This window comes from Brachionichthys hirsutus, unplaced genomic scaffold, assembly GCF_040956055.1.
Source record: "Brachionichthys hirsutus isolate HB-005 unplaced genomic scaffold, CSIRO-AGI_Bhir_v1 contig_1145, whole genome shotgun sequence".
NCBI lineage: Eukaryota > Metazoa > Chordata > Actinopteri > Lophiiformes > Brachionichthyidae > Brachionichthys > Brachionichthys hirsutus.
The window spans coordinates 168,914-179,651 of NW_027180315.1; the positions used below are offsets into that span (position 1 = coordinate 168,914).

The 10,738-nt window shown below is 43.4% G+C and overlaps 2 non-coding genes across 2 annotated transcripts; both read right to left on the reverse strand.

The window, feature by feature from the left end:
* Positions 1-10,046: 10,046 nt before the first annotated feature.
* LOC137912466 (U5 spliceosomal RNA) lies at positions 10,047-10,158 on the reverse strand. The gene has a single exon (XR_011106323.1). It is a non-coding gene; the product is annotated as a U5 spliceosomal RNA (small nuclear RNA).
* A 134-nt stretch (positions 10,159-10,292) lies between these two features.
* LOC137912346 (U2 spliceosomal RNA) lies at positions 10,293-10,483 on the reverse strand. The gene has a single exon (XR_011106223.1). It is a non-coding gene; the product is annotated as a U2 spliceosomal RNA (small nuclear RNA).
* Positions 10,484-10,738: the final 255 nt, after the last annotated feature.

Below are 10,738 nucleotides of genomic sequence, written 5' to 3' on the forward strand. Positions count from 1 at the left end.
CGAAGCCCACTCGTTCTAGCACCCTGTACAAATATGTGTGATCTACTCTATCAAATGCTTTGTTCAGATCTAAACTCAGTACTATCCCTCCTTTGTCCCTCTTCATGCAGTCTATGGTGTCCCTGATGCTGCTAATCGTGTCTGCTATATCCCTGCCCGGTATGCTATAAGCCTGTGTGCTCCCCACCACTGTCCCTATCACACTCTTTATCCTGCTCGCCAATACCCTCGCTAATATCTTATAATCTCCATTTAGCATACTAAGTGGCCTGTAGTTTTCCAGCTTATCCCTACTTCCCTTCTTGTGAATGATCGTTACTAACCCTGTCGTCATGCTAATTGGCATCTCTCCCTGCTCTTCTATCCTCCTAAACAACCTCTCCAGCACTGGCACTAATTCCTCCCTAAATTCTATATAAAATTCCCCTATTATCCCATCTATCCCTGGACTCTTATTCCTCCCTAGTCCTGCTATCGCTGCCTCTATCTCTCCTGTCCCTATCTCCCCCTCACACATTCCCCTATGTTCCTCGCTCAGCCTACCTTTCACCTGCTCTAGAACCTGTTCCGTGCTTGCCTCATCTGTTGCTTCTTTCCTGAATAGTTCCCTATAAAATTCCTCAACCCTTTCAGCTATCCCTACAAAGTCTGTTATCTTCCCTCCCTCCTTTCCCTCCACCTGTTCTATGTAATTTCTCTTCTGTCTCGTCCTTTCCATCCCTAAAAAGTACCCTGTCGCTCTCTCCCCCTCAATTATATGTTTCGCCCTGCTCCTAACTATTGCTCCCAAACATTTTCTCTGTTCCATTTCCTTAAGTTCATTCTTAATTCTCACATACTCCCCTACGTCTCGCCCCTCCTCGCTGTCTGCTCTCCCCATCTCCCTAACCAATTCGTCCTTTAATCTTCTTTCCCTCTCTCTCTCTAGCCTATTCTTATTCCTGCTATATCCTATACTGAGCTTCTTAATCTCCTCCTTCAGTTTCTCCCACCACCTCCCTATGTCCTCCTCATACATGACCTCACCCTTTCTCAATCGTATACAATCTCTCACACGCTCCTTATACTTTTCATCCTTCAACACCATTCCATTCATACACCAGACTCCTCCCCCTCTACTCTCACGTCCCCGCCCCAAGCTAAAACCCAACACCATGTGATCGCTCAGTGCATTCATTTTGTACTCAATATTCCCTATTTCCCCTTCTATGCTCCTCGTGCACAGTACAAAGTCTATCCTGCTCTGCCTCAACCCCCCTTGCACCACCTGTGCCCTCAAAAATTCCCTCCCCTTCGGGTTCCTCTCCCTCCACACATCAACCAGATCATTCGCTCTCATCACTTCATTCAGCACGCCTCTGGTGGAATCACTCCTGAAGTCCACACTCGCACACGCATCCAGTCTCCCCCTCCACACATTAAAATCACCCACAATCATACAATTCTCTCCACACATCCCTCACAGTCTCTCAAAAAAGCCTCTCCTCACTTTCTCCTCATTCGGCGCGTACACACTCACCAGCTTGTACTCCCTGCCCATGTACTCAAAGGTGATCCCGATCGCTCTCCCGTCACCGTCATCCACGCATTTGTTCACCCTCTCAATAACCCCCCTCTTTACCAAAATCGCTACCCCCCCCCCCCTCACCCCCCCCGTTGTTCACAAACATTTCTCCCATCCATTCCCTTTCAGCCTCCCTCGCGCACTCCCCATCCCAGTGAGTTTCTTGTAAACAGATGATGTCACTAGCGCACATGCTTGTGGCTCGGTACCGCCTCTCCCTCCCTCAGCCCATTCCCGTTGAAAGAAGATATTGTTAACATAACGTGAAAATGAAATAAAAAACTAAACCTCACGGTGCCGGTTTGAGCTTGCACCGAGCCTTATTTTTCCCCCTGCTGCCCAGCGGTCTCTTCCTGCTCGTCCTGACGTCCTCCATGTCGTCTTCCCCGCTGTCCGTTATGTTTGAACACTCAGCGCGGCCGTCCTTCTCCTTGTCCCGTGGGGTAGACCTCGTACTCATCGGTGTCCTTTTCTCCTCTCCTCCAACCCTCGCGCCGCTGCTCCGCTTCTCCGTCTCCAGCGCGCCATCGCGCTCCGCGCTGTCACCCGCACCGCTGTCTCCTCCTTGTGCGATCACCGCTCGTCTCCCTCTCTCCGCTTTGCCACCTCTCCTCCTCTCCTCTCCTCTGCTCCTCCGTCCGTCCGCTCCCGCCGCTCCACCGCCTGCTCCTCCATCCGCTCCCGCCGCTCCACCGCCTGCTCCTCTGTCCGCTCCGCCGTCCGCTCCGTCCGCTCCCGCCAATCCTTCGCTCTCGCCTCCGCCTCCGTCGTCTCCTCTCTCCTCTCCGCTCACTTCCCCGTCCTCCTCCATCTGCTCCACTCCTCCTTCGTCAGCTTCCTCTGCCGCTTGCTCCTCTCTGCTGTCCTGCTCCGCGCCTCCTCCTTCTCCCTCTCTCTCTCGCCGCCCCCTCTCCTCGCCACAGTCCCGTGCGTAATGGCCAGTCTGGCCGCACCGAAAGCACTTAAAGTCAGGGCAATCCCTGAAGATGTGCCCCGGCTTGATGCAGAGTCTGCACACCCGTGTCTGTCGGTCGTGAATCACCCTAAAGTGCTCTGTGCCTCCCAGCGTGCTGAATTTTGTTGAATACGGCAGCGATCTCACTTCCTCGGTGAACTTTACGCGGAGGAAGCGCGTGCCGTCCGCCACCTCCGTTCCCGGCCACATCCTCCGCTTGATCGCGGACACCGGCTTCACCCCCCACTCCGTCAGCTTGTCCCGTATCTGCTGGTCCGTGACGTACACCGGTAGGTTTAGAAAGGACACCACCATCACGCTGCTGTTAATCTCCTGCCCCGTCACCGTCACGCTGCCGCACATGAGCCCGTCCAATACAGAGTTCTTCCCCTCCGCCGTCGCCATCGTGAGCTCAAACTTTCCGGGCCCTCTCTGCCGACACCCCTCAACCACCCCGCACTCACTCCTCACCGCCTTCAACAAATCCATCACCGTGACACCCTCCTCTCCCTCCACAATCGCGAGCACCGTCAGATCTTTGTGATAACGCTCCTCGCCAGATGTTTGTCCGTTACGCATGCCTTCGTCTGCGTCATTCGGTTTATCCCCCATTCTGACAGTCCGAGTTGAATCCGCCCCTAACACCAACAGGTGCCAGGGGGGGCCGAAAACAACTCAAATATAAGTTGTTTTTCAAATAAAACAATTTGGGTTTGAGGAAGTTAGACTTCAAGCGCCCCGCCACTCCTGTCAGTCCGCTCACTCGCACACACACTCCCCCTTTGCTGCGCATGCGCACTCGGGCGTGTTCAGAGTGGTTTGGCCGTAGACAAAAGCTGCGGCGAAAAGGACAGTATATAAACACGACTGTCCAAACTCAGCGGACCGCGTGTATTACAAAAAAAAAAAAATACTTTCCCAGCGGGCGTCACCTTGTATCTCCGCCTGTCACGCGGAAGACCGGGGCTCGGTTCCCTGATGGGGAGATGTTCTTTGTATCCAGGCATCCGGCGTAAATATTTTCCAAAGAAATTAAGCATGCAATCAACTTCTTGATCAATCTTGGAACACATTTAATTCTGAGATCCATCCTGTCTCGATACAAAAAGGTTCATTCTTTGCTGTCCAATCACAGCTGTTCAATCACTGATCAAAGATCAAATTAAAAGATGATGAACATCAAAGATACAGATCAAATAAAAGATGATGAACATCAAAGATACAAATCAAATAAAAGATGATGAACATCAAAGATACAGATCAAAAACAGATGATGAACATCAAAGATACAGATCAAAAACAGATGATGAACATCAACGATACAGATCAAATAAAAGATGATGAAAATCAAAGATACAGATCAAATAAAAGATGATGAACATCAAAGATACAAATCAAATAAAAGATGATGAACATCAAAGATACAAATCAAATAAAAGATGATGAACATCAAAGATACAGATCAAAAACAGATGATGAACATCAACAATACAGATCAAATAAAAGATGATGAACATCAAAGATACAGATCAAATAAAAGATGATGAACATCAAAGATACAAATCAAATAAAAGATGATGAACATCAAAGATACAAATCAAATAAAAGATGATGAACACCAAAGATACAGATCAAAAACAGATGATGAACATCAACAATACAGATCAAATAAAAGATGATGAACATCAAAGATACAGATCAAATAAAAGATGATGAACATCAAAGATACAAATCAAACCATACAGGGCAATGCAGCCTCATGGTAGTACCGGTAGTGCGGTTAGCAGGAGCTAACGTAGCATTGCTAGTATCTCCCTTGTGCCGGTCTCAAGCCCGCATAAATGCAGAGAGTTGCATCAGGAATGGTGTGGTGTTGGTTGGAAATAAGAAGGCAGTAGCAGTTCCAACCACTTAACTTTATCAGAACATCTTTAGTACATCTTTAGTACATCTTTAGTACATCTTTAGTACATCTTTAGTGCATCTTTAGTACATCTTGAGTACAACTCGCACTGGAACATCAACTCTGCATTCTTCTTCTCTCATTCTCTCTCTCGCTCCTCTCGCTTCTTCTGCAGTCCCTATTTCTCAGCATCAGAGTACTTACGCCATCTTGTGGTGAAAGCATAGAACTCAAAAAATGGCATCCGGCGAAAATATTTTCCAAAAGAATTATGCATGCAATAAACTTCTTGATCTTGATCATCTTGGAATACATTTAATTCTGAAATCGATCCTGTCTGGATACAAAAAAGGTCCAATCTCTGCTGTCCAATCGCGGCTGTTCAGTCACTGATCAAAGATCAAATTAAAAGATGATGAACATCAAAAATACAGATCAAATAAAAGATGATGAACATCAAAGATACAAATCAAACCATACAGGGCAATGCAGCCTCATGGTAGTACGGGTAGTGCGGTTAGCAGGAGCTAACGTAGCATTGCTAGGATCTCCCTTGTGCCGGTCTCAAGCCCGGATAAATGCAGAGAGTTGCATCAGGAATGGTGTGGTGTTGGTTGGAAATAAGAAGGCAGTAGCAGTTCCAACCACTTAACTTTATCAGAACATCTTTAGTACATCTTTAGTACATCTTTAGTGCATCTCTAGTACATCGTTAGTACATCTTTAGTGCATCTTTAGTACATCTTCAGTGCATCTTTAGTACATCTTTAGTACATCTTTAGTACATCTTTAGTACATCTTTAGTGCATCTTTAGTGCATCTTTAGTACATCTGCATGGAAACAGAATCCTGCCCAGCTTTGTTGCAGCAATCACTTCAACATGTCTGTGACGTTGTTTCGTGTGCCGCAGTAGCAGCTCACCAGACTGTTTATTTTGCTTCCTAACGGACAACTTCTTATCAAGGCCCTCTGATCTCCAAAGGAGAAACGAAAGGAGAAACAACACTGTTAGCTTTGCAGCAATAACAGCTAGCTAACGGTGTTGTGTTCACTGCGAGAAAAGCGCAAGCGTACCGGAGCTACAAGTTAGCGAAGCTACAAGCTAGCTACCGGAGCTACAAGTTAGCGAAGCTACAAGCTAGCTACCGGAGTTTAACTGCTCCGCTGCTGCTTGAGCCACGGAGTTGAGTTTAATTTTCCGCTGCCCCTGGATGCATTGGTGGGACCATCACTACGATGCCACCGAAGAAATTCCCGACACCCGAGGAGTTCGAGGGAATAAAGTACTCCCTCGACGCCTTAAGCGGCGATGTGACGGCTGTCAGAGCGCAGCAGGAACAGCTGCTGGGGCTACTGGAGGAGGTGAAACAACTACGCCTCCAGAATGCCGAGAAAGACCGGCGTATCGTGGACCTTGAGCGACGCGTGGATGATCTGGAGCAATACTCCCGCATGAATGATGTGGTCATCACCGGCATCAAGATCAAGCCGCGCTCGTATGCGCGTGCGGCGACCACGGATGGCGGGGAGCCCAGCGACTTGGAGGTGCGCTCGGTGGAGCAACAGGTTGATTCCTACCTCCAGAGTAAGGGGATAGTGATGGACCTGGAGAACATCAAGGCGTGCCACCCGCTGCCCACGAAGTACGGGAGACCGTCGGCTGTCATCATGAGGTTCCCTAATAGGAAAAATGGTGAGACAGATAGAAGATCTGGACAAATACTGAGCCTGAAGCACCATTCATTTTATTTTTGTCTTTCTAATGTTACGTTGCATCAATTGCGTAATTTAATATTGGATTTATTTTTATTTGTATTGTTTTTTTTGTGGATGATTTATGTACGAAGGACTTTCAACGGAAACAAGCCCGCAAGGGCTTTTTTGAAATGCTCCTCTTAGACAGGATGTTTGACGTTATTTGTACTGTAATACATGCTACTGTGTGACTGTACTTGTACTCTAACATTCTATCTAATAAATATATTCATCATCATCATCATCACCAGATGGTATCAAGGTACTGTGACTCTCCATCACCACAATGCTGAACACACCAAAGATACAAACTACACCAAGAAATGGAACGGACATGTTGCAGAACATTCTTCATCACAAACAGATGGAATTGGAAACTTCTGAATATCATGAGCACAACACGAATGACACTGATGCAGAGATAGACCCTGACAATAACTTTTTATCTTCTATTGTCCGTAACTGTAGTCATTTTACTCAAGGACAGTATGAGACCTGTGTGAAAACAGAAGGGAAACTGTCAATAAAACATTTTAATAGCAGAAGCATGTACAAAAATTTTGAGGCAATCAAGGAGTATTTAACACATTTTGTACAACCCTTTAATATTATTGCAATAACGGAAACCTGGTTTAATATTGATAAAGGCATAGATTTTTGTCTGAATGATTATGAATTAGAATATATGAACAGAGTTAATAAAACAGGGGGTGGGGTAGCAATATATATTCATAAATCTATATCATATAATGTTCTGACAAGTATGACCACAGCAATTAATGGATTAATGGAATGTGTGACAGTGATGATTCAAAATGGAAACAAGAAAAATGTCATTGAGTTGTTTATACCGAACACCTGGCTCAAATATAGAAATGTTCAATGATTGGATGGATAAATTGTTTTCTACTGTAAACCAAAAAACACTGTTTATCTGTGGTGACTTTAACATTGACTTGTCAAATCCATCTAAACTGAATACGATTGATGATTTCATTAATACAATGTACAGTTTGTCTCTCTATCCAGCGATAACGAAACCTAGCAGAATAACTTCACATAGTGCAACAATCATTGACAACATCTTTACCAATATTATGGGAAATCACGGCACCAGCGGTTTAATTATTTGTGACATCACTGATCATTTACCTGTTTTTACTCTCTACGACTGTGATTTTGCAAAACCCAAAGATATCATGAAAATACAGTTTAAACGAACTATAACTGAAGAAACAATCAGTGCACTAAACGACGGTTTGGCCCACCAGGACTGGTGTGCAGTTTATACTAAGTCTGATGTGGACGGTGCCCATAGTACATTTTTAGATACATTCACCAAGTTGTATGATAAATACTGTCCGGTTATGGAATACTGTATAAAGAAGAAACATATCAAAAGCCCTTGGCTCACAAACGGAATATTAAATGCCTGCAAAAAGAAGAATACTCTTTATAAATTATTTATTAAAGTAAAGACAATTGAAATGGAACAAAGATATAAGAAGTACAGGAATAAATTAACAGACATTATAAGAACCAGTAAGCAGCTGTATTATAAAAGAAAATTATATGAAAATAAAGACAACATAAAAGGAACGTGGGAAACATTAAATAGTTTAATTTAACAAGGCTACTCAAGACCGACATATCCGGATTTCTTTACTGATGAAAATGGTGAAAAGTGTCAGAATATAAGCAGCATTGTAAATAAGTTCAACAATTTCTTTGCAAACATCGGCCCTGAATTAGCTGCTCAAATCCCAGACCAAGGCCAACATAAATATGATTTGAAAATTAAACATAATCCATCGTCTCTTTTCCTCTCAGCTGTAACTGAGCAGGAAGTGATCAACATTGTCCACAAGTGTAGGAGTAAGCTGTCCACTGACTGTCATGATATCAGCATGACGTTGGTCAAAAAAATTATTCTGAATATTGTAAAGCCTTTCACTCACATCTGTAATTTATCATTCCAGTCCGGTTGTTTTCCGAAAGGAATGAAGACTGCAAAAGTAATCCCTCTATACAAAAATGATAACAAACATTGTTTTAATAATAATAGACCGATTTCCTTGTTGCCTCAATTCTCGAAAATTCTGGAGAAACTCTTCAACTCTCGGCTTGATAACTTCCTTGACAAACATCACATTATAAATGAAGGTCAATATGGATTTCGAACAAATAGATCGACTTCTATGGCGATAGTTGAGGCCCTTGAAGAAATCACTACTGCAATGGAGCTGAAAAAATATGTGACTGGTATCTTTATAGATCTAAAAAAAGCATTTGACACCATTAATCACCCATTATTACTCAATAAGCTGCATAAATATGGGATAAGAGGGGTGGCTGGGGACTGGTTAAAAAGTTATTTGACAGGAAGGGTGCAGTATGTGCGAATGGGGCAGTGCTTGTCTCATACACTTGACATTGCGTGTGGTGTCCCCCAGGGGTCGGTTTTGGGTCCAAAGTTGTTCAGTATATTTATAAATGATATTTTTAATGTATCTCAAACATTAAAACTCATCCTGTTTGCGGATGACACAAATATATTCTATAGTAGTGACAGTTATAAGGAGCTTGTAAATACGGTGAACAAGGAACTAAATGCTATAAAGAAGTGGATAGACACAAATAAATTATCTTTAAATATTCATAAAACTAAAGTAACGATGTTTAGTCGTCTAAAAATGGATTCAGAACTGCAAATAACTATTGAAGGTATCCCAATTGAAAGGGTAAATAAGATCAAATTTTTGGGTGTTATATTGATAATAAATTGTCATGGAAACCTCACGTCAGACATAAAAACTAAGATCTCCAAAAGTCTCTCAATAATGAACAAAGTAAAACCATACCTAGACGTGAATGCTCTCCGTACTTTGTATTGCACGCTGGTGCTTCCATACTTTACATACTGCATTGAAGTGTGGGGGAATACTTATCAGAACACAATAAATCCATTAAGCATATTACGGAAACGAGCAGTACGGATCATTCACAAGGTCGGATTTCGGGATCATACTCATAACTTATTTTTTCAGTCAAAGTTGCTTAAATTTATGGACCTTGTGAAATACAACACTCTGGTAGTTCTGTTCAAGGCATTTAACAAATCATTACCCATTAACCTGCAACGTTTTTCTACTGTTCGAGCAGCTGCTCATGATTTGAGAGGATTTGGAGTTTTTAAACTTCCTCAAGTTCGAACCACACTCAAAAGTTTTTGTTTGTCTGTACGTGGGGTTAAACTTTGGAACAGTCTGGATACACACCACAAGCAATGTCAAGGTATTCATCAATTTAAGCTAGTATATAGACAGCTGGTTCACTCACAATATTCAAACAGAGGGTCTTGAAGGTATTTATTGTTCCATTACCATTGTTGGTATATGTTTGTTACCATTGCTGGTATTGTTTGTCTATTATTAATGTTGGCATGACTGTCTAAACTGTCATGTTACCTGTGGTAACACTATAATGGAGAAAAAATAATAATAATAATAATACATAAAAAATATATATATACATATATATAATTTTGTAAATTTGCTAGTTTCGTCCGACATTTTGTTGTATTTTTCGAAATCATGCAGTGTATATAGTTGTTGTTAATATGACTTGGAGCTTGAAATAGAGGAGCTCACTATGTTTATGTTATGAGAAATGGGGGTGGGATTAAATACGTTTTCTTCTTCCCACTCCCTTTCAGGCTGAATTGGCATTTTACTTATCGTTTAAATGTGGCTCGTGCGATGTGGCATGGGTCGTTTTGTTTTGTGTGCTTTGTGTCATTGCCTGAAATAAATACATACCTAACCTAACCTAACCTAAATAACAAATGCTTTTTTTCACAGGGAAAGGACGCCCCACTTTAGCAGGGCATAAAAAATTGGCTTCAACTCTCGTTGTTCCACTCCACGGAAATCGTTAGTAAAAGGCGAAAGATTTATACGATCTGAAGTGAAGCAAGAGCGATCTACCTTCTCATTGAAAGTCAGACCGACCACATTTCTGACAACAAGACTTTCAGTCCTGGTTCATCTCAGAATATCACCCACACTGATTTCCAGTCAGCATGCAACAGTCATTGGTTTTACACAAGGCAGAAGGAGGGTGCACCGTCCCTGGCAGCACTGCAATACCAGGTCAATGCGCAGAGCGAGTGAGGCAAGCCCCTTTCTTAGCTCCCAGTTCTAAAAATCTGCTTAATATGGTATCCTCTAATAGAGGACATATCAGATGTTAAACTGATAAGAACAGATACTACACTTGATCTTAGCCAAAAGGCCGAGAAGCGATGAGCCCGGCTCGTTTGGCGCAGGTGCCAACTGCCTGAAACCTATCCCTCAGGTCGTGGTGCAGACACATGCTGACCATAGGAAAAGCTGCTGATTCAAACTCGGCTTGTGGTCCAAAGCTCACATTGACTATATTATCTCATGTTCATTTTCTAACCGCTTAATCCGCTGTCGGGTCGCGGGCCAAGCTGGAGCCAATCCCAGCAGTCAATGGGCGAGAGGCGGGGGACACCCTGGACAAGCCGCCAGTTCACCG